Source organism: Cygnus olor, chromosome 20 (assembly GCF_009769625.2).
Source record: "Cygnus olor isolate bCygOlo1 chromosome 20, bCygOlo1.pri.v2, whole genome shotgun sequence".
Lineage (NCBI taxonomy): Eukaryota > Metazoa > Chordata > Aves > Anseriformes > Anatidae > Cygnus > Cygnus olor.
Window position 1 is genome coordinate 2,584,711 of NC_049188.1, and position 23,975 is coordinate 2,608,685.

The 23,975-nt window shown below is 45.5% G+C and overlaps 1 long non-coding RNA gene across 1 annotated transcript; it reads right to left on the reverse strand.

Annotated features, from left to right (window-relative positions):
• Nucleotides 1-5,564: 5,564 nt before the first annotated feature.
• On the reverse strand, nucleotides 5,565-23,975 carry LOC121057835. The gene is made up of 3 exons (XR_005813969.1): nucleotides 23,869-23,975; nucleotides 22,719-22,782; nucleotides 5,565-5,946 (listed from the first exon to the last, which is right to left on the reverse strand). It is a non-coding gene; the product is annotated as an uncharacterized LOC121057835 (long non-coding RNA).

Here is a 23,975-nt window from a genome sequence, read left to right on the forward strand (position 1 = left end):
TAGATGGAACTTGCAGAAACCCTGGAAACCAAGCACTTGCACCAAGAGAAGAACCTGCATCAAGCCCCGCAGCAGTTCCTCTTCCCCAGGGTGTCTGGAATCTAATTTTGAGATATTGTTCTTATTCAAAATTTCTGAAGCAAGTAAATATGCTGGCAGCCATACCCGAGCATGCTTTTTTTCACCTCCTTACCTTTGCTGTCTACTCATACTCCTGCAAAATGCAGAAGCAATTTCTATTTAGCATGAAAAGCCCATGGGAGTATGAGTTGGAAGGAGGAAGCAGGGGGTTATTTTCTGCTGGTGGGCTGAAACTCCCTCCCTCACAGAGGTATTGCTCTGCAGCAAGCAGTGTCTGGGAAGACCTAAACATTCAGGTAACCTTACCAAATGCATCTGCACCACAGATGTGTTGGTCAGAGCCTGCTGTTGCCAAGAGGTGCCTGGTCACTCCGCAAGTGGTCATGGACTATGATATTTGCTGGCACCAAAAAGAGCAAAACTTCATCTCAAAGTCTGTTCCTTGACTGCAAATTTGGTCTGACAAGGTGAGAAACATCACACTGATAGGCCTGCGGTACTGACTTATGGGCACTTAAATAGAGACTTGTTTAAGCCATCCACCAACTCCCCTTTGCCAGGGAAGGCTGGTGCTGGGCTCAGCCACTGTCAATCCCACAACAGGTACACTGGCACGAGGAGCGTCCCATCGCTCACTGCATTAGCCTCATCTGCTCTTGCTGCACAGGCTCACACCTGCGCACAAAACCCTTATAGCACGGCAGGGCCCCAGACCCACGTTTTTCAAATGCTTTTGTTTGCAGAGCTGAATGTTCCCTTGCTTGGGTGAACAGCCTTTTCCTGCTGTGCTGGTTTTGCACTTCTAGATCTGACCAGAAGCACAGGGAAAGGGACCACAGAGAGCAGCAGTAAGGAGCAAGCAAGAGAACTTTCTTTAAGCCTTTGAATCCTTCTTCATATTGACTCGGCCTATGAAGCGAGTCCCCTGCAATCTCACTCACAGTGGGCACATTCCCAGTTTCACACATACGTTTTGAACCCCACAGCTAATTTCAGAGACACCTGACAGAAGCATGAAGGCCCCAAATGCACATATATTTATGAATTCCTTCAAAACATGCAGCTAGGTACAAGAACTGGGCAATGAGCGAGTCCATGAGGGAACGGCGAGTGCTTTATCAGACATCAGGATGCGGGAAAGAGGTGGAGAAAGCCAGGCCTCATCCCCGTGGTGCTGGCAATGGTGTGGTGTTTGGGGCTTGCTTCTGCCCTACCAGATCAGAAGGGCAAAGCCGGCAGCACAACAGGCTCCAGACAGGAATACAACAGGGGAGCTCGGTGCTCCAGCAAGGTGCTCCAGCAACAGATAAGAGCTTTAGATTCAACACACTTTTGTTTCCTCATCAAAGATCCAAGATTCAAGCTAAATCTTTGTCCTTCTCACCTTCATCAATATTAATAGGTCAGACATCGCCTACTAATAGGTCAGTCTTTCCTTTGGGGGCTTACATGGATTTTGCTGATTGCCACAACGAGCCCCTGGTGCGAGAGGCAGAGCAGGAGCTGGGCCCTGGTCCCCTGGGTGTGCACACTGCACAGGAACGGGCAAAAAGCCACTGCAGAATCCTCTGGCCACGGAGCTCAGTGCAGAAAAACCAAGTGAAGACAGGACCGCTGCTCACAGTCACTTCTCAGCACCAAAGGGTCCCTGAAGGGCTCTGCCTTGTTCCAGCTCCCCTCTCCCCCACAAGGCACTGGGAGCTGCGGTGGCAGCTGGAGTGGTGCTGGTGGAGGGCAGTTTAGTTGCAGTTCACCTGACGAGGAGGAAATGAAAAACCCTCAAGGCCACAAATTAAAAATTGTGCTTTGATAGAATGACGATTTATAAATAGAAAGACCTATTTCCTGCAAAAATCCTGTGGACTGAGTATTGGAAACTAATTAGAAGACTGAATCACCAGAAAAATTGCTGTTTTCCTGTTACTCATGAGAAGATATTACTTTTCTAGCATTTTTCCTTTGGTGCTGGTGATCGAGGCAATCCTGTGGGTGCTACACAGCCCCTCCTTGATCACATTTCCTTCCTATTCCAATACAAGGCAGTAAGGTAAAGGACAAAATCCATCATTAGGCATTCCTGTTACAGTACTAGCAGCTGCATGCTGCCTTTTCCAGATTATATGATTGTGGAGCAGGAAGGTGGCCATACACCTAAAATTTTCTGCTTAAAAAAAAAAAAAAAAAGCTCCATCCAACGCAGCTTGCAAGCAGAGACTTTCCCACTAAATCCGTCATGATAACAACAACAGAAAAATAGCACTTACTCCAAGCAAAGTCTCGTACAACCCCTGGCATTGCCGTGTAGAGGTGGGAACCTCAGGGTTCAGCCTGGAGACAAGAAGAGGAAATCAGCTCTGAGCAGGTAGCCCTGCAGAGTCCATCCATCGCTCGTGTGTCACCTGGAGTGCTGCAACGGGAGCTGGCAACGCCGAGTCCTGCCTCCAGCCAGCAGGGAAACGCACTCGAGCGCCAGCACTACATGGCCATGAGACTGACACCTTAAAGCAGCAAAAAAATCATCATAAAATGAAGTTCTCAAAGCAGTTTTGACCCAAATTTGCAGAGTTCAGAGCCCTTTCCTAGTGGCTCACTATGAGAGCAAACAAGCAGAAAGCGCTGCTCATCGCAGCTTCTGAAGCAATGCCAAGTTCCCGAGTGGCTGCAGCACTGATGGATCCTTCTGGAACAGCTCTGCCAGGATTGTCCAGCTGTTTGTTCCCTCCGTAGGTTTAGAAAAAGCATGTCCATGGTAGACCCGTACTAGCTACCCTGAGCACTGTTGGGAACAACCCTGGGACAACTCACAGGGCAACTGGGAGCCAGAAAAAAACTCCAGAGAAAGGCAAGGAGGGTTGCAGAGCTCTTCCAAATGGGCAGGGGATGATGGGCTGCAACAGACTATGTGGCTGGTCTCAACCCTGAAGTCTCTTGGGGCATCCCAAGAGCCATCTCACCACGGCCCAAGGTCACCACTCGCTCCAGGGAGCCAGCTCAGCAACACATGCTTACATCCTAATTCCCTGCAGAAACCAGCATGATGAGATACAACATAGTCCTACAAAACACCATGGTTGTGTAGGACTGCTCAGAGAAGGCAGTGTTCTTTTATCACCAAATTAACTTAAAAAAAAAAATCCATTTCACTTCCCACATCAAAGATCATAATCTCCATGTAAAAGAGAGGGTCGATGAAAAAAGAGGTACTTAGAAAACACATTTTCAAATTTAAAACACCACTAACACTGATTCTTCTTGCTTGTAAAGAAGTCAGGCTTTTTGTCTTATGAAGTATTCCAAGACCTCATTTGAAAACTACCACTGCTAGCTGCTCTGTTTTTTTGCAGGCTGCTCACTTTCTCTTTAGGGATTTCATATTCTTCTAAATTTTGTAAATGGCCACTAAAGTGGAGATGAACATTATAAAATACATTTCAATCACCCTCACAATTTAGACTAATTCATTGGCAACTGTACAAAATGCTATTTACAAGGTACTTCCATCAGCTGGTATCTGGCATTAAGTATTTTGAATCAATCTACCATCATTTTCATCTCTTATTTTTCATACAAGGGAAATTATTGATCGAAGCTTTTCAGCCTCATTTAATATACTGGAATAGGCTTTAAATTTTCCCATGTAAACCTCAGTGGAGATTAGCAACTCTGTCTTGCTTAATGCAACACAAATCAGTCTCCCTGATGAGACCACAATATTGTACATGACATCATGACCATTTTACTAGTTGATGGGCCCTCAGACAGGCACCTGCTAGAAACCCCCCAGGGCCTCAGCATTGGAGCTGAGAGGCAAGGTTGGTGCTTTAACGGGAGAAATGGTGCCTTCATCTCTCAGAGGCCATCACTGTATCCCAGAGCAATAGCTGGAATGGATTTGTGGGAAGCCAGTTTTTTTTTTCATTGCTCCTATCACGTTTGCACTCAGTTTTTGAATCACATTCAATTTTGCATTCAGTTGCTATTGCGATGGGTGTGTTCAAAACGCTAGATTAGATTTGTGTATGTTGAGGACAGAGAGCTTGGCTGAATTTTGATGAACTTGTTCTTGAATAAATAAGCAAAACATCACTGAATAAGATACTCAGCCAGCTTCAATAAATACATATGGTAGCAAAACAGCCAGCTAGACAAACAGAATATATTACACTGGAACAAGCACTGATGATTTTGTAATGACTCCAGCAGCTTTCAGCATATTAGATACTACTGTAAAAAACAGCATGCAAATGCCTGAGTCCAGTTTACAGCACGAAGCAAGTTATGCTACCAAGGCAGCAGTCAAGGAGTAATGCAGTGCAGGATGTGCCCCTCGCCCTTACCGCATTCAGTCTGGAGGTAACTGGGGCATGGGGGCATGTGAGCACTGCTGGCTGCACGCCACACAGGCAGCACTTCCCGAGGCCACGGGACTTCCAGGGTAAAACTCTGGATTGGAGATCCTAACAAAAAAGGTCATCAGGATGGATCGTGTAGGAATACAAGTGTTTTCTTTGAGAGGCAACAGAAGACAAGCGAGGCTATTACAACCAACGCCCAATACAAGATAAAAGTGCTTTAAGCTGCTGTGGCATGGAAGCTACCGTGTTAGTTGCAAAACAAGGGGAAGAATGTGCTCAGGCTGAACTTCTAGTGGTCCATTTCATGCACTAATTTGTGTGCAGGTTGTTATTTCAGTATGTTTTTGTACTAGCAGAGAATAATCATAGGATAAGTAGAGCACGATAAGTACATATGCTACCATTGTTTTCTTGCAGCATAACAGCAGCATCAATGAAGCCTGAATGCAGCCCAATTAGCATACAGTAATTAGAATCACTGCTGCTTTTTCATTTACTTTTGCACACCATGATGATGTGTTGGTTGCAGTATGCAGGACTGCAATTGTATAGATAATGCCGATTGTTAAAAGCATGTATCTTATTCTCTCAAAAGAAAGCAGGGAGACTATTAAATCGCCTTAAGCTGCTAAAATCTCATTTTTGGCCTGACTCAGGAAAGTCTCCAGCTTACCCAAAGAATATCTGCGTACATGCTACGCTCCCAAGGGATAAGCACACCTGTAATACATGCTGCCTTTAAAGGCAAATGGAGGCTTTAATGAAAAATCTGATTTTCTAAGACTCGTTAGTGTTTAGTCTGTAACTCCTATGACCTTGTTGACACCTGTTTAGAGCTTACCCAAGCCCTAGTAACTTCTGAGTGCTTGAAGAAGCCCTGAGCAGTTGTCCTGTTTTGTTACATGGCTGCCCTCTGAAAGAGCAGATGGCAGATATTTGAAGATGTCTCTTTCAGAGCAGCCAGTAACCAGGCATTTGTTGAAGTGTGGATGGGCTGTGCACTATTTATAACCCATCCACCACTGAAGAGTCTCTTAATGCTTCTCCAGACTTAAATGGCTAACTTTTATGGACCATTTATGGCCCATTTCAACAAAGCAGTTAAACATGTTCCAGGACGGGTATCTATATGTAAATAAAAGGAAGTTGTACTTGGCTGGCACCCAGGCTCCCATCCCCACGCACTGTGCTGGCAAGCTGGTCTGCACAACCCTGAGCAAAACAGGCGCTCACGCTGCACCCAGGGCAGCAAGGCTGCGGACTAGCACCTTCCTAACAGAGCTCCGTGTGAGGCTCTTTAACAGCACCCTTGAAATCCATCCTGCAGCACCCAAAACGCACAGGCTGCATTACCTCCTTGCTGACCAGGAGAGCCCCACCAGCTGCAGCCCGGACTCGCTGGGCGCTCAGCACAACCCATCTCACGCTAAGGCACGCCAACCACGCACAGTTTCATCAGGATTTACACCGAGGCTGGGAAATCAGAGGTTAGCACACTGGCCTGGAGTGCCTTAAAAAAAAAAACACAACAGGTTTTTAATACAGTTTTCTGTTCACAGGAGAAGGCAATCTAATAACCCAGGGTGGAGGACATGGTACTTTTAGACTGGATAACGATGGTACATCAAGGAAGGGCATGTAAGGAGAGGTATTACATAAGAAGTAGGTTTTACAAGCTTTATAAAGACTCTCTTAGCACTTTGTTAGTGGCAGGAACCTCCTGTGCACCAACAAGGCTGAAACAGGAAAGATAGAAAAGTGCCTTCCATTTAAAGAAATGGGCTGTGAACGTACTGTCAATGTCTGTGATTCTTTTTATTGATTTACAGTGTGTAAGCCATAAATCATTCCAACTTTTACTGAGCCTATAACTATGCATCACTGTGTCAGGGAAACTCCTCAAAATTTAAGGGGGATGTGCAAGAAAACAGACTTCTCTTTCATCGACTCGCTTAGATGAACTGCAACGGCCAGAGCTAGATTTAACACACACAGTGGGGTGGATACATATAGACAAAACACTTAATTTGAACAGCTGCCCATATCTACTGCTCTTTATATCTTTCAGGCTTAATCTTTGGCTACAAGGGGACAGATGCAAGACATTCTTCCACTGTCAGGAACCACACGGGTGTTTGTTTGCTTCACGCAACAGATCTTCACGTGCACACCCTGCTCTGCACCAGGCCACCCTGGGTGCAGAAGGGCTTCTCTGCAACCACCAAGCCAGGAGGGACCAGCTTGTCCAGGGAGCAATGCTGATACCTGGAGCAGATGCAGGAGTTGTCCTGAAGGTGGATCTGCCCACTGCAGCAAGACCCAGGATGTTAGAATAATTAAATATCAATCCTGTTTTACAACAGGTTTCAAGAGAAAAATCTGCATTTAATGAATTCATAGACAAATTTCCAGCCAACTTCACTTTGAGCAAGGATTTCACCCGCTCTTTCTAGCTCTTCAGAAGAAGCCCTATAGGATTATGTCGCACAGGCTTGGTTCATCCACAGGATTGAGCAGCTACATTCTTGCTACAAAAATCCTACCTGGAGGCCAACACTCAGCTAAAGACACCAACAAAATCCATCTGCTTTCTGCAGAAGTCCCTTAGGTTCGCTCCTAACAAGGTCACAAAGACCTTCTCTGCAATAAACCATACGGCTTTTGGGGTGCTGCACAAAACGGATCAGTGTGGGCTTCAGCCCACCCATACAGGGAGCTTACAGAGCACCATCTACTGGCACTTAGAAATCTTCCTCCCCTGGTAGCTCTTGTCATGCTTGGGTTGTTTTATGTTTTAAATAACCTTGCTGATCTGCCTCTTAAGGCATCTCCTTCTTTGTATGCTAATTTAAGCCCAAAGGCAAAAATCCGTCCTTCAGCAAAAGATGTACCCACCTTCCTGAATCCAGACAGGTACTGTGAGCCTGAGCACAGGTGTAAAATTAAGGGTGTGATTAAGCGCTTTGCTGCAGAAGGATGGCTTGCTGCATGAGCACAGGGCTTGCTGAACTGGGGCCTTGCTGCTTAGAGGTTTTCTGACTAAACATCCCCACCAGATTACACTGCAGGAGGCTCCAAAGAGCAGTTCTCTCTGCCAGAGAGAAGCAACTGGGATAATTCAGTCTTCTGCTTGCTCAGGGCTGATCACTGAAGGGGCAGAAATTAATTTCCTATAAACACAGGCATATTTTTTTCACTACCTTGGCAAATGCTGTTGTAAAGAACCCATTACAGAAGCTGATTTTTATGATGCGTGACTTTGGCTTGTCCCAATGGGGGATATTTTATGAGGCATTTACATAAACATATACAAATCAAAATGGCCAGCTGTGCTCCTCCTGCACCTGCAATGTATAGATATTTCACCTAATCTAGGACTACACAATTGGCCAACCTGAAGTGGGATTGGATTGTGTCTGGGATGGAGAAATTGAAGTGAGATCTGACCTGCATCCCTGACCCCAAGACTATAAGACTTCATGCAGCTACCTCAGCACACAGCTAGGCAAACTGAGGCACTCAAACCATTGGATTTCCTGTGGTGCCTACTTGTGGGGTTGATAATAGTCATTAGGACTAAACTGCAGTCCTTCTAAAAGACATTAGTTACAATGGTTGGCCCAGGACTTACTTGAACTGCAGGTTTCAGCCCTTGTCTAGGTGTATTTTGAGCATGGCTTAGTGGGAAACAAATCACACCACACCAGGATGAGAAGCAGCATGGGAACAGCACTCAGACAACATGTTTTCTCTTAAGGGACCTGGATGGTGGTAGGACTTCATTTTCAAGCTTCAGTATCTAGAATTAAGTGCCTAAAGTCACTCCTTTGCCCTTTAAGCTAGCAAACGTTTACTCAGCTTGATCATCTTGGCCAAGGGCAGGGAAGGACCCAGAGGCAGAACTCGAGTTGCTGACTCCTGTCTTGCTGCTGTTTCCTCCACTGTTAAGTCATTTACCTTCTCAATTTCCATCTCCTGGTGGATCCCTTCTCTTTCTCCTAGCTGGCATCAGCCACGTGACCAGCTCTTTTTCCCTTATTACTTCTACTTTCTTGCAAAACATCTGTCTTGGGAACTGATGTCATACACACACACTTGCCAGGATTCATTCAACTCAAATGGCTGCCTCCCCTTCAAGCACCTACAAGTCCCCAAATCCCCTCTGTGCTGTACCCTCAAGCCGTGGTTGCTCCAGCACTGCAGTCTGTCCATCCTTCCTATTCCTCTGCTGATACACATGGGAAGCCAGACTTCTCCGAGGGTAACAGGGGAAAGTGCTGATTCAGCTAAATGCTGGAGCAGGGGGAAGGTGTCTCTGAAGGCCGGCTGTCAGGGCAGGCTTAGCAGCTGATTGAGCTGAATTAAGTTCTCTGCCTCCTGTTTATTGCTTTAAATGACAGAGGGCCCCTTTGTACATCCTGGTCAGGCTTGTTAGGCTTATGTCTGGCAATGATTCGTATTGATTTGACAGGCTTCCTCATGCTCACAGATCTACTCTGACCACCGAGAGTTGTTTAATTACAACAGAAAGAGATGAGGAATTTATGGGAACCTAAAAGATCCATCTCAAAGGATCCAAATAAGAAGTAACGCACAAAACCAGTGTAATTCTACAAAGTTACACCACAAATTCTTAACAGAGAAGACCAGAGAAAACGCTTACTCTAAAGAATAGATCATACAGCAAGCCTGACATTAGATTATCTTATAGAGACACTATTTTCCCCCTCAAAGCACAGAAAAACATGCTGTAGCTGCACACCCTGGCCATGCACCTTCCCAGGGAGAGGATCCTCCATTGCCACAAAATATTACCAGCATCCTGGCTCTCTGTGTGCTCCTGACCTCCCGCCTCACGCAGACACACGATGCTCCTGGTGTGCTCACCAGGCCAACCAGGACTGCTTTGAGCAGTGTGTGGATCGACTGAGGAGGACCAGAGGCTGTCATCCCTGCTGCAGCCGGCAACAGCTTCAAGCTCCTTCTCCCTTTCCCAGCTACACCACGGCTGCGCTCACCCCATCTGATCCTTGCTAATAAACAGAAAACATCAGACCAGCTGCTCAGAGAGCATTCAGGAAGTGACAGCTAAATCCTATTCAAGAAACTACATTCAGTGGATGGGGAGAGAAAAAAGGCATTCCTTTGAAAGCATGGCCTGATTTCCTCTCCATTTCCATCAAGTTTTCCAAACTCTCCTGGCACTTTACTAGCTTTCAAAATAAGGTCACCTTCCTGTCTTACTTCAACAGGTTATACAGCCTGATAAATACATTTGTCCCTCCTCTCCTTGTCTGTTCTCATTTGCTTGAAACAGCATCTGAACTGCACCTGTTTCTTCATCAGCTGGAAGACCTGCATACATTACAGAGCACTACTGCTCGGGTCTGCTGCTCCAGAGAGAGCTCAGGTACTGCTCAGACTGGCTTTGTCGGCTGCAGTGTGATGGTTTGCTGGGACCTGGCCCTCTGATTATTGGTGTAAAGAAAGATGATCAGTCCCTAGAAGGGCTTGAGTGTGCCAAAGGCACAGAAGAGTAGGCTGAGGATGGAAAGAGCTCGCAGCACCGTGGGTCAGAGCAGCTCACGCCCTCCTCCAGACACCCTCAGATCACAGCCTCGGAACTGCTTTTGGCCAGCGAAGAACAAAGGATGGTCCTCCCACTTCTGCTGCATTTTAGGGACCAAACATGCTTTCTGTGAGTTCTGCGTGAGGTGTACGGTAAAATTAGAGGAAGATTAAGGCATCAGCTTCTCTGGATCTCCAGGACTGAAGGACTCCAGTGCCGCCCCGTCAGTGAAGTCTTCCCCTTCACACTCCAGCCCTGGCTCTGACTGATCCATGCAGACAGGCTGAGACGTACACACAGCAAGCCAGTAAGCCTGATTTATAAATGCTGCAGTGGGAGAAAGGGGAGCCTCTCCCCCTCTTTGTAAGCTATTGTCTTCTTCAATTCAGATACAGAAGTCAGCCTGGAAAGTACCACTGGTCTGAAAGCATTTGGTAACACCTAATGACTACGGGCTAGTTCGAAGATGGGAATCTGAAAGCTTTGACATCATTTTGCTGCTACAAAACAAACCCAGCCCATTCTTTCAGCAGCTGAGTGATCTGAACACAGCATCAGTTCAAAAAGCACTCAATGGTATTCTCATCCATCATTTTCTGTCCTTTGTTTACTTATTTATTTTCCCCAAACTGGTGGATATTGATTACCCAGTCTAGAGACTTGTGCAAATCAATAGCTGTTTTCAGAAGAATATTGTGCAAAGCTAAAGAAATTAGTTTATTTTGTAATGGGGAAGAAACAGGGTGTCAATCAGACGTTTGGACTTTCCTGTCAAGTTAATGCAGTGCTCAATGCTAAGGAAAAAAGAAGTAGAAATAAGCCAGGTTGGTAGGAAATGGGCATTTTGCTTTATAGGAAAGGAGGCAGCAAGGAAAGAGGAACGGAAGCAACGTGGAGACGCTGCTCATCCTGAGATCCACCCTAACAACCTGCCTTTCGTTTGTGCTTTTCCTGCCACATCTTTTCCTTTCCTATAGCACAGCAAACACAGCCCTCAGCTTCACAGTGATAAGCAATCTGTGGTTTCACTTGAAGCAGTGAGGAAAGTGATGCTTTTTTCACATGCATATGCACACTGCTTAATTAGACACCACCTACGTACTGCAGCAGGGCGATCAGAAACCAGCAGAACTTGACGCTGATACGTTCATGTATACCTAACGAAAACCAACAGGAGATGGAAGTTGACATCCCATGGATCCCTTAAATTTCAACCTCAACATCCAAGCCACAGGTTATTAGCACTCAAAAGCACTGTGAGAAGATCGAGGTGCCAGTGCCAGGCCTGGCCTCTGTGAGGGGGTTGCCAGCACATGGGAAGAGACAAGCCCTTCTCTGAAGGGTCTGACCATCTACGCTAACAAAATGGTGCTGTCCTGATAACCTCACAGTGACCAAGCAAGGTTTGTATGGAGAAACAATACTTTATAACCAACTGAGCAAGCCTTTGCAGAAAACAGATCTTCCCCTGATGTTCAGTATATAAATCAGGACATTTTTTCTGAAGAATCTGCTTCTTCCTGCCAGCGTCCTCTGCAAAACGGCACTGCTCCTTGAACTTCTCTCTTGGCACCGCATAGCCTGGATGAGCCGGACCCAGGAGCCATGAGGTTTGCCCCTTTAGCAAGCACTCTCAGAAGGAAACCTTGCCAACACCAGTACTGGCAAACCAGAGTAGTAACAGACACTGGACTGTCCATTTCCTCTCCTTGGATACGGCAAAGCCACCAAGGGAAAAGATCTACAAAACCCATATCTGGAATTTGGCACAATAAAACTAAAGCCCTCAACTGGCACAGGTGCTCGCAGGAAATTATGCTTCCACCAAGAAATTCTTTGGGTCCCCCTCAGTGCAGCTACTTTAATTTACATCCCCTGTCCAGACTTGACTTTATTTAGCATCAGTGCCCTGTTGGTACAGCTTTTCTATTACTCTTAAGCTGTGTGCCCCTGTATGTGGTACAGCCTGTGCAACTGCTCTGTACTGCGCTCCAATTAAACCGCATACCGAGAACATGTTGACATTGTTAAGGTTAATGACCTAATGATGAGCACCAGGAAACAGGTTTGCAATAAAATGCTCTGTACTGATTGCTTCCATGATGAATGCGAACAATATGTTGGACTGGGAACAATATGTTAAACAATATGTTGTGGTTTATCAATGTCATGGAGCAGAGCTGCCGCAGTGGCTGCTGCCTGGGGATCCTCAGGAGGGTCACTTTGAAATGAGCACAAGGAGTGATCAGTTCTCACGTGGAAGGGATGGGTAGCACCAACAGCCCACCAGGCAGGAAGGAGGAGAGCCTGATCCTGCCCAGCTCTGGATCATCAGGAGCTATGGGCCAGACCTGGCATGGAAACAAATTTGTTACACCTGCCACTAGAAACGAACCACCTTCTAAAAGGCAAAGTTAAAAAAAATACAAGGCCTACTGTGTAATATAAGACAGATTTGGTGCCCTTGAGAAACAGGCACAGTGAAGCAGACATTAATACAAAGGAATGGCTCAGCTGTTATGTGAATAGATATAAAAAATTTAAGAAGGGAAAAGCAGACCTTCCAAAAAAGTATTTTCCTTCTTCAAGGAAAAGTTTAATTTCTTGGAGGGAAAAAAGTTTCATTCTGAAAACTCTTGTTTGGAAACGCTGTTGCAGGAGTTTGGTGCAGGTGATGCAGCACCTCAAAGGGCTGCTCTACATGTCTTCAGGGCATAGTCACAGAAAGCCTGGGAACAAGTCAGCTGCTGGTGTCATGTTTCCCAACTGCCTGCCCGACACCACCAACATCCTGCAGGAGCAGCACCCACAGGCTTTAGATTCTGCTCAAAACATAAGCTCCCCAAAGTGAAGTTAATTAGCACCACATTAGCATCAAGCACCACAGAACCCAGGGCACATGCTGAGCCGCGTGACCCTCCAGCAGCTCCCTACTTTCAACAAAGCCAGGGAGCACGGGGGCACAACATCAACAGGAACAGGCTCACGAGAGCCATCTCTCATTGGGCTCTCATCTCAAATGGGCCATGCCCATTTGGGCAAGTGACCAAAACCTCTGGAGAGCCCAGGCAGAAAACTTGAACCTAAGACCTTCAAAAACAAAGGGACACCAAGCATAAGAAAACAAGGCCCAATACAGAAGGGAAAAAAAAAAAAAAAAAAGCCTCTTGACAACAATGCATGTAACCTTATTATTCAAGGGAAGAGAAATAAAGATAGGCATATAATCAACTACTTACTAGCCTCCCATTTTAGGGCTTCAACGTGCAAAGCCCCTAACCAGGGGTAGCCCGGAGAGCTAGCCCTACTCATCAAGCAAGCCCTCTGCAGACACCCATCCCTCCAAAACCCCATACCTTGGGGCAAGACCAATTTGAAGCCTCCTTTGGGTGCCTCCCCTCCGCCCACACCCCCAGCCTCCCAAGTAGAACATAATTACAGTGAGGGCAATTTCACCATATTAAGGGAAAAGCTTTAGCCTGGCTAGGTTTCTGAGAGCTCTTTAAGCACTCTCAGCTTGGTGTCAGCCTCCAAAGTTTGTCTTTTGAGCAGATGTCAGAAGCAAAAAGATGGCAACCAGGTCTCCTCGTTGCTAGAAGTAGGTGGCAATTTCAGCAGGAAATGTCTACATCTGGCAGTAATCAGCAACTCCCTTGGCAAGAGCTGTCAATGAAATAGTTTGCTGAGGCACAGCCTACCACAGAAGTGAAGCAAGACTGGTAGAGACTGTCCAGGCTGAGTCATGGGCTCAGGGAAGATGGGCAAGGTTTGGGACACCTCAGCCCTGCAACAGGAGATAGAAGAGCTTCTCCGGGGGGAAATTCAGAGCAAATTTGAGGAATGTGTCCTTAAATCTCCCCACTGGCTATATATAGACACTATTTAATTGAATTAACTATGTGATGTTTAGCAGTGTGAATATCTCTCCTTCCCCACATGCCTCTTTGTATCAAGGGCTTGCATGTATTTATTTGCAGCTCTTGTGTTCCTAACGAAGGAGGAATATTTAGAGTGTTGGACTGGGAGTCAAGAGCCCTTGTTGCTGCCCCTAGGTCTGAGTTAAGAAAATCATTTAGCTCAGTGATCCAGGAAAATGAATGCCCTACATTTCAGCAGCAAAGCTGGATAACTTTCAAACATTCACCTAATAGATCTTAGGCTCCTTGGTCCTTAGGAGCTTTGAGAATGTTGTTCTGCATCTGCCAGAGTGAGATGGATTTTATGCACTTCTGTCTCCAATGCATTGGAGGCCTTCCTATGAAAAGTTCCCCATTAGAACCTTTTATTTAGGTCCTTCTCTGGAAGTCAAGCCTGCAACTCTGGCTCCAGTGGCAAGTAGGGCGGGGCTGACTGTATCTCTGTGCTCTTTAAGAGAGCTGGGCTAACATTAAGCATGCAGGTATTATCAGAATGGTAAATTTGTCATGTCTGACTCACAAAGAAAAGAAAAAAAATGCATTCTGTGAAGAGAAAATGTGCTCTTTGTCAATACCAATGAAGTTTTAGAGCAAATAATTTAATTACAAATGAAAGAGAACAATAAAACCCAAGGAAAGCTAGTACTTTCCCAGATGCATGAACATGTCAATTTGTATCTAACTCATTTTGACTGGAGATATATCCTAGATGATCTCCAAAAGTCATTCAAGTATTTGTAATGATGTTAGCTGAAACAAAGGCTTGGAAAGACTCTGGCTTTATGGAATGAATTTCAAAACCATATGCACAGATTTAGCTGTGTGATTCTTATTAAAAATCAGTAGGTTCCTAGAGGCTAAAAGCCTTGAAAAGTGACCTCTGTCTGTTTGAAGCTGTCTGTGTCATCACATTACAAAGTTACAATGCTTATAGGTTAATGCTAAAACCTTCTGATGAGAATAAATAGGCTTACCAAATACCAAGCCAGATATCACCTTGCTTCTATTGCTCTAAAAATACAAAGCAAGCTAATCAAAGCTCAGAGTCTGTGTAATTCTTGAAAAAAAAAATGCATCCAGTTTGAACTCCTGTTGGTCTGGAAGAACAGAGGCTTTCATCCTGTGGTCTTTTTATTTCTGGTGATCTCAGCAGTTCTGGGATTTCAACTTAAACAGAGCTATAGCGGCGTGGAGACACCTTGTATTGGAAACTTAGCACAGGAGCGCCTGGGGGCTGCTGGTACCCCGGACCCAGGCAAACCTTTCCCCCTCACTGCAGCTTTTTAGGAAAAGCAACGTGTGGTAAAAAAAAAAATGCAGCCACCCTTAACCCCAGAGACCAAGGTATGCTGGCAAACATTTTAATGTGCTTTAGCTTACCTAGTTCCAAACAGGCTGGGGGATTTTTTTAAGTATGGTGTTAGGTGAACTCAGGAAAGGAAAACAAACAGTTGGCCAGTTCTGGCTACCATGACTGCAAATTCAAATTTCCTTGCCTATGGCAGAGACAAAAGGCTTGGAGAGATGCACTTTTAAAGCTGGAAAGGTTTTACAAGTTATCATCCCTTTTGCTATGTACTGCCCCTCAGGGAGGCAGTTTCCCACCACAGGCTGAACCTAACCAGCTTTATTTTGCTTTGAACTGGGCAGAGGACTGTGATTCCTGAGCGGGGACAGTGTGGCTGCAGTTTCCTTCCTTTACAGCAGGGATTGCCCAGATGCTCCCCAGCAGCTCCTGAAATACTGCAGTTGGCTGCTCCATACATCAGATGAACCTGGCACTGGTTTAGGGAAGGGAACCCCGAGGGTGTGCCTCAAAAAGCCCTGCTCGCCCATGACCGGGAACCAAAGGGCAATGACGAGGTTGCCTACCAGTGGCATCTGAAGGACAGACATTTTGTCTGAGCTACCTCTTCAGGCTCCGCGCCCAGCCAATGCGTTATTCACCCCCCATCGATTCACCCCTCACCCAGGTATTTTGGGAGGGGACAAGGGGATGAGTTCTGAGCAAGAACTTAAGGGAGCATAGATGCCTAGTTTCGAGAGGAGTGGAATTAAACAGGATAAACTGAACTCCAGTTACCATAGTTATTTAATCTCCAAATCAAAAATGCAATCATCGGGTCTGTTGTGGGGCCCTTCCCCTGAGCACTGCTAATACAAAGAATCCCACTCAAATCAGCAAGCATGAGCTCATCATTTCCATATTTTCACCTGACAGATGTCAGGTGGGATTGGGCCTAGTGCAGGAGCCTTCCAGTCAAGATTGGGATCCTTTCATAAAAATCACCAGTTACCACTTTGATGTCTGCTTATCTACTGCTTTGCACTTTGGAAGGAAAGGGAATCGCACAAGTTCCCGAGCACCGAGGTATTTGCCTTGCTAATGAAGACAGTGCATATTCACTTTTGATCTGCCAAGAAATGGAAAGTGAAAAATTAAAGCTGATTTCCACCACTAATATTGTCACTGAACATCACTGCACTGTCTCCTGGCTGTGATCTATATGCATGCTGCTGCATGTGGGAGCTGATGCCATTTAAAAACATGTCAGGCTGGTTGGCCCTGATGGATGCCCTGAGCATTAATTCCCCCATGCAGCCCTGCTCCATCTCAACGAGTGCCCAACTCAGAGAAACACAGCCAGTGTGTGTTCTTCCTTCTGTACCTGGTTTGACACTGGATCCCACTCAAAGGCCTTTCCTAGGAAAAATGTGGCATAGGAAGTGTCCCTCCATCAGGAAATCCTCCCCTCTGACCGCTCTTGGTTTGGGCCTGCGGGACAGAAGCACGAAGTACATGCTTTGCGGTACATGAAGGAGTTTCCACCTCTCTGAGTTGCTTCCCCAGATCTAAGGTGGCCTGTGCACAACACAAGCTGGTGGGGCTCCTGCTGCTGAGCATGAGGGTGAGGATTCATTCAAGCATACCTCTTGAAGGTACAGAGCATGGACTGCATACTGGGGAGCTTCAACACAGAACCCATTTCCCTTTAATGCAGCAAATATCTCCTTCCTCTCACCCAGGTGTTAGAATAATGCCACCTATGGCAGCAGAAATTGCTGTTATTCCCTGGAGCAAAAGACCACAACCTTGTCCCACTGAAGTTCCTGGTGAAAGTCAAGAAAAGCAGGCTTTGACCCTAAACACCTTGGGGTCTGACAGAACATAAGTTAGTGGAAGAATCTATGGCAGTATGAACAGACTGTACAGCAGGATCCTTGATCTGTACAAACAAAGAGAAAATCTGGATAAAAGAGGCCAAAGCAGTAGAGGGACACAGTGTTCAACAGAGCTGCCTCTTTTTCCGTGTCACTGAAATGCCATGGGAGGACAGGCAGGGCCCTAATACAGTCACTAATACAGGCAGCGCTCATACAGTCACTGGACGCTAAAAACAGGTTCTCTGAAGTCTGGGCTTTCTGGAGTTTGTCACCTCTTTTGCACAGGCCCTCCCCTGGGCCCTGCCCCAGGAGCCACCACCCCATGCTGAGCTAGGACAGGCCGAGCCGTCACCACAGCCACAGGGCCTGCCCCGGTCCCGGCCTGCCCGTGGCATTCGCGCGCTCCCACTGAGCTGCCTTTTATTGACTAGATCCGTAACATGTGAAGGTCATTGCCTCACTTCACATGTCTCAGCAGTGCTGTATTTCCACATTTAGCCACTTCAGTTTGTCAATATTAACATCTGTTCCTATTTAACACCTGCCACTGCTCTAATGCGCGCAGGTCCTCGCGCACAGACGCAGCAGCCCAGCCTGGCATGCTGCTCAGTGTGTCGAGGAGGGAACGAACGGTGAGCTCCAATTCATCTGCTCACCCGGGGTGCCCAAACGCTGGCTCGCTCACACTCCCCAAGGAGAAAGGAAAACCCAAGCAGCAGCTCTCCTTCTGCAGGGACAGGCAAGGATCAGTGCTGGGAGCTGTTGTTTGCTCTAAAGGAGTTGTAAGCAGCAGTTCTAGCCATGTTGCTGCCATTTATCCAGCAGATCAATTGTTTTCACTGCAGTGGGGGAAAAAAAAAATACAGCTACTCCAAGCTGTGAACTTTCTGTCAAGATTTCCTGTAGTCAGAGTTCGGCCTCCCTGGGGTCCTTGTTATTATGAAAAAATAACAGTGCGTGAACGTTAGTAGCTCCAAATATTTGTGCGGCTCACGATTCACTGCTCATTCACCTAACTCTTTAACGAATATGTAATTTGGCCATGACAGCTGACTCATAACTACAAATGGACCAATGCTGCAAAACCCCTTGTGGCACACAACACTCCCAGAGCACAGCGCTGCTACACTCAAAGGTTTTGACACAGATTTTTTTTTAAAGTCACTCTACCCTGCTGCATACCACGCTGGGCCCCAGTTTTGCATAAAATCCTACTCGCTAGCATTTCTCCCTCACCCAAGCAGCTAGATGCTGCAGTGCTTCATACAACTGTAAGCCAACCGTGCACGGATGCTGCTGAGGCTGCAGGTCCAACCACAGGCACGGGCACCTCTGCCATAGGAGGCAAGTCGGGGCACAGTTAACAGAGCACGCATTGGGTTTTGGGGCTCAGGCTAATGCTGGCCACAGAAAATGGCTCTTGATAGTGAAATAATAGCTTCAGGCATTCTTCTGACATTGCTTACGTGGCACTGCAAACACAAGGCCGCTTATGCTAGTGCAGGACTATTAAGAATGTCAGATAAAGTAAGAATTGACTCCAAAGCAAACCCAGATGTTACAATTTCATTCTAATTGGCTTTCATTTCCACATGCCTTTGCATTTCCTGGTTGTGACTGCAAGCAGAAGGGGAAGAGCTGAAATACCAGCAGGCTAAGCCTACTCCTGGAGAAGTGCCTCGCTGTTTTGCAAGCTGAGGAGTCCAGAAAAACATCCAAATCCAAGGGAAGGCAAAACTAAACTGCAATCTGCTTAAATGGCTTCTTCAAGACTCATCTGCCACTGTACATCACTGCCTGCAGTTGTGCTGGTGGCATCTCCAGGAGCCAATACACAACCACATAAATCAGAATAAACAGAAAGGGAAAGATGCAGCTGTTTACTGAACGCCTCCGTGACCACTGGGACAAATTCAAACTTTGGCTGCTGGGTTTCTTCTGCTGATCAGGGCTCTTCAGTTTTGCATTCCCTTGAACTACGTGGGATTTCATTTTCTCATGAGTAATGTGTCTCATGAAACCAACTTCCAACTGGGATATCATTACAAAGCCTCAAAACATTATTTTTGTAGAAAAAATCCCAGCAGAAAAGAATCTGTATACCCCTATTTAGTTAATAGTGCAGACAATTATTTGCAGATTCTCCAAGCCATGGCAATCAGCCAAGCTCAATGTCTTTAAAAATGGTTTCAAGTATCAATTATCTACCTCCAAGCCACCTCACCCCTCTGGCAAGGCAAATATAATTACTGCTGATTTGCTTTACCTGTTCAGGCAAAATTCCAACAGTTCCTTATCATTTCAAATAGCTGTCTGGAAATTCCATTGTTTGTTTAATATCTGCTTATTTGTTTAAAACAAGTTTTATGTCTATTCAACTGTGCCTGCCTTGTGGGAATTTCACAGACTACTAATTCTATGCAGACAATATCCACTATAAATAGGAATGACTGGTCACCATGTGAAGCCATTACAGTGTTTCTGATCCTTCTCAGTTCCTAAAGAGGATGGGAAAGAGACTGAAAATAGAACAGAAAAGAAAAAGGACCTCCCCAATTAAAAAACTGCAGGACGGCAAATATCCATCTCTGCACAGCGATGGAGGCTGTAGTATAGATAGCTACAGCTAATAGGAGCAATGCAGAGAAGTTCAAATTGATTACTTGGGCAGCTGATCTTGGTGGAAGCAGAAATTTAAGCAATCCTACATGGCTTCTACTTCTTTATTTCTTCCACTGCCTCTTATTAAATTAGGGCCTTTAATATACAATATTTCCTCTGCCTTCTGCAGGGGCACCAAGATTCTTTCACATATGACCTTATCATACTTTTTCTTTTCTTTTTTTTTTTTCACTACAGGACTGGTGGATATTGGAGCACATCAGCTATAGCATAAGCCAGAGCAAGCACTAGGTAGTGAGCTTGATAGCCCTGTGTTGTCATCAGGAAATAACAAGTTCACACATCTAGGTCCAATAGCCTCAGGGGAACAAGTAATGCCTTAATTTGGAAACACAGATCTAAATGGCTGAAGTGTAAAATATTGGAGCAAGAAGCACTGTTACAGACTATAACAAGAAACAGGATAGAAATCTCCAAAGACCAGATAAGATTCTCTGAGAGCTAGTCATACGATGCTGAAAGTGATGGCTACAGCCCTGGGAAACTGAAGATGTAACACGAAGGTTTTCAGCAAATGACTGAGTAACATAAAGACTGAAGGATTAAAAGCTGTCGGTACAGTGGAGTTCAGCACTGTCGGAACAAAAGGAAAAAAGAAAAAGACCATTCTGATAGTTCTTGCGAATATTTTCATGGAACTGGGAACATGTGAAATAAAATCTGACTCTCGGTGTCTACTTCTACTTTCCCCACACCTTGCCACAAACTTCTGTCCTTTCTGGTAAAAGCAAAAGAAGTAGTATTGGAAGATATTCTCCAGAAAGTGGAAAATACACACTAGCACACAAATGTATCAATATCCAGACCGACCTTTGTGTGGATCTATGTAGGGCTTAACAATTCCTCCTTACAGATTTGCTCCCACTGCCCATTTACCAGTTCATATGTACTCAGTGGTCCTTGACTATTGAATATCCTCAAAAGTAAGAGCAGCAACTGACTTTTGACAGATCCCTCCCCCTCACCCACCAGAAATCAAGAAGTAATATGTGGGAAATGAATTTGTGTAAGCATTCAGGCCTGCAAATTGCTTCACTTGGATTTTACCATAGAAGCAAACTCAATCCCCTCGCAGCATTAGCCAGTTTCAGACCACTGCATAATCTGTCTTGCAATCAAACATTTCATCTCTGTCTGCCACAGCTTTCTTTTCACATTATTCACAAACCACGGATAGCACTTAAATACAGATGTTGTCAGGATGAATGATTAAAAGAAGAAAGATCTTCAAAAAGAGATATTGAAGTTGATGTTGAACTTGTCCTGACAGCATCCCCTGCATTTTCCAGTTGTCTACAGAAAACCAGCGATGGAAAAGGGTGAGACTTTGCCAGCACGTGGGCTGATGGCATCAACTGCCAGCTGATGTTACTGGGCCCCGAGGACTGGCAAAGCTTTCCCAGGGATGAGGACTCTCTCCTGAAACAGCGATACGCTCCCATCTTTAACGTGCCTCAGGAAGAAATGCTCTCCGTGAGGCAGAAACAGAAGCAGATCAAGGGTACAATAAATTTCCTAATGGTGTGGTCTGGCTAAGCAAATCCCAACCTCAGTGGAAGGCTAATGAGGGAAAAAGTACCCAAACATTTACTCTCGCTGTAGCTCTCTGACACCTTAGTGGGAGGTAAAAGCAGATATTGTTTTCCTGGAAGGACATACATTTGTTACTGTGGGCAATGGCTTCTCCAGATATATTGACTTGGCTTAGAGGCCATATTTGCAAGACATAGTGTTCCTTGAGTCCTCATTTCAGATAATTGCCCTCTATTTGCCGCTGAAACATTCCCAGCAGACTTTGATTTTCTATGCTGTACTAATAGTTCATATTACTCCCTGAACATTGCAGAGCCACAGCACTCACTGCAGACTTTAAAAAGAGTTTTGCGAAAATCAGCAGAGCCATACATAATACTCCTGGCACAAACACTTGCTTCTTGACCGCCTCTAGCAGAATTACAAACAGGAAGGTGACTAAGAACGTCTGTGTGCGTGGCACTGATAGATGCAACTAATCCCATCAGAAGAAACAGACCAGGAAAGGTGTGCAACAGAAATGTTCATCAGCACCAAAATGTCAAACTCACTACCCGATCCGGGAGCTGCGGCTCAAGATGGTCACAGAGGTGCCTGGATTGTGCCACGGCTGGGGTCTGGCAGAGTGCCTCCTCCTCACGGTGCTGGAGCAAGGAGGGGACTTCACAGGGACTTGTCCTACATCATCCGATTCATCTACCATTCTCAACACACAGCAAAAAGTAAATCAGAGTCTCCTGGACTTGGAAACGAGGCAATAAGCTTTCATCCTCTGTTCTTTTTTATACGGGGGGGAAGGGAAGATGTGGAGGGACTACAGAAACACTTGTCCTTCCCAGGTACCAGATGTATTGTGCTGACAGTGGAGATCTTGGACAAGGGAGTACACCGGGGAAAGCCAAATGGGAATTTCATTGAAGGAGAATTTTTCAGCTTTAGCCTTTCATGGGATTTTCCTCCTCACTGTTTTCTAACAGGAAAAAAAAAAAAAAAAACGCATTTGGGCTTCAAAGAGGGAGACCAGTTTCACTATTTCTACCTAGAAAAACATGTCAGTCCAAAATAGGCACATGGATATCTTAAACTTTCAATATGCCCAATGATTTTAAATAGGCGATGAATTCCAGGGACAAAAAACGTGTCTTTAAAGGATGTTTAGTGTGGCCATTTGAAGACCAAATCACAACCAACTGTAAACCTGGTAAGTCACAGATAAAAATAAAGCATTCTTATTTTCTGCTCATTGCTTATGTTTGCTCAGTGAATAGCCACACTATGTGAAATGATATTTCACCTGCTGTACAGGCACACACACAAACATACAGTTATCAAAACTTGTAATAAGCAGAATTTGCATTGGTTTTGCCAAAAGCAAGTAATGAATTAGTAATCCCCAGTAGAAATTAGAACACTCACATTCCATGATAGATGAAAGACTGGCTGAAAGTTGTGGCAAAACACTCTCAGACTTCAAAATGCTCTGCAGAAGAAGAAAAAAAAAAAGACAAAATGAATATGAACAAATTTTCATGAGCAGTGTGTTCCTCTTTGATCACCTCTGCTAGGTAGTAAATACTATATGCACTTGTACATAACCACTAATTGAATCGGCTGTATGCTTTAATAATTGGAATTGACTGAAGAGGCTTTCAGTGGGTATTTTCCCAGGACCCCGCTCCCCAGCATATCCGTTACATTTCTTGTCTTATTTGCTCACATTTCAATTTTAAATCCCGCCATTCGTAACATGACAGCAGTGCTTTCATGAGACTGCCTGGGCCCAGGGAAGGCTGTCATAGCTAACACGCTGATCCTAGGAAAGGGAGCCTGATTAAAAACCTCATTGTGTCAGCCAGGCAATCAGATGTTCATTATCCTATGACACACGACTACTGAAATGGAACATTCACATATTTTAAACTTGAGAGATTTGTACTTTAATATAATTATTTTTGAAAGATTCTTCATCAGAAAGGTTAATAAGAGCAATATAGGTTAATAACAGCACTAAGGCAGCTGACATAATCAGATAATTGACCTTATTGATATGTTAAGTGCCCTATGCTTCACCTTGGGATGTGTGACTGCTCTCCACAGTCAATTATCTTACAATGATGCCTGCTTCTTAAGGTCTTATTGCTTGAATATTGGACTTCATCCAAGGTTTTTGGTTCTCCCACCTCCCCCCCAAAAAACCCTCTCATGTAGGATTTCTGCTCCACTTTCATCTAGGACTATGCAAAAAATATAACAGGCACTTTTCACAAATACGCTGATGCAGAGAGGGCCATTGATTGCCTATAAATTCAGTTTTCTTCCTTCCACACCACTGGGGCAGATTTGTTTTCCTCCCTGCGGCAGAGCTCGGCGAAGGGCAGGGCACAGCCCTGGCTCTGCAGAGCCCCAGCCGGGCTGCTCCCAAAGGAGCTGCTGATGCTCCTGGCCCTGCAGACAGACAGAGATCGCCCCGCCGTGCCAAACCTCCGCTGTTCAGCAGCCTGTAGCTCCGGGTACATGTGCACCCAGCACAAGCTGCCCCCCATCAACGAGGGGGATGAAGCCTCACCTGATCTTCACTCGGATTTCCCCCCCAGACAGGTGCTCAGGCTGCCTTTGCAGATCCATAGCGATCCCCTTGCTTTTCATGTGACATCAGGAATACAGAAAAATGCC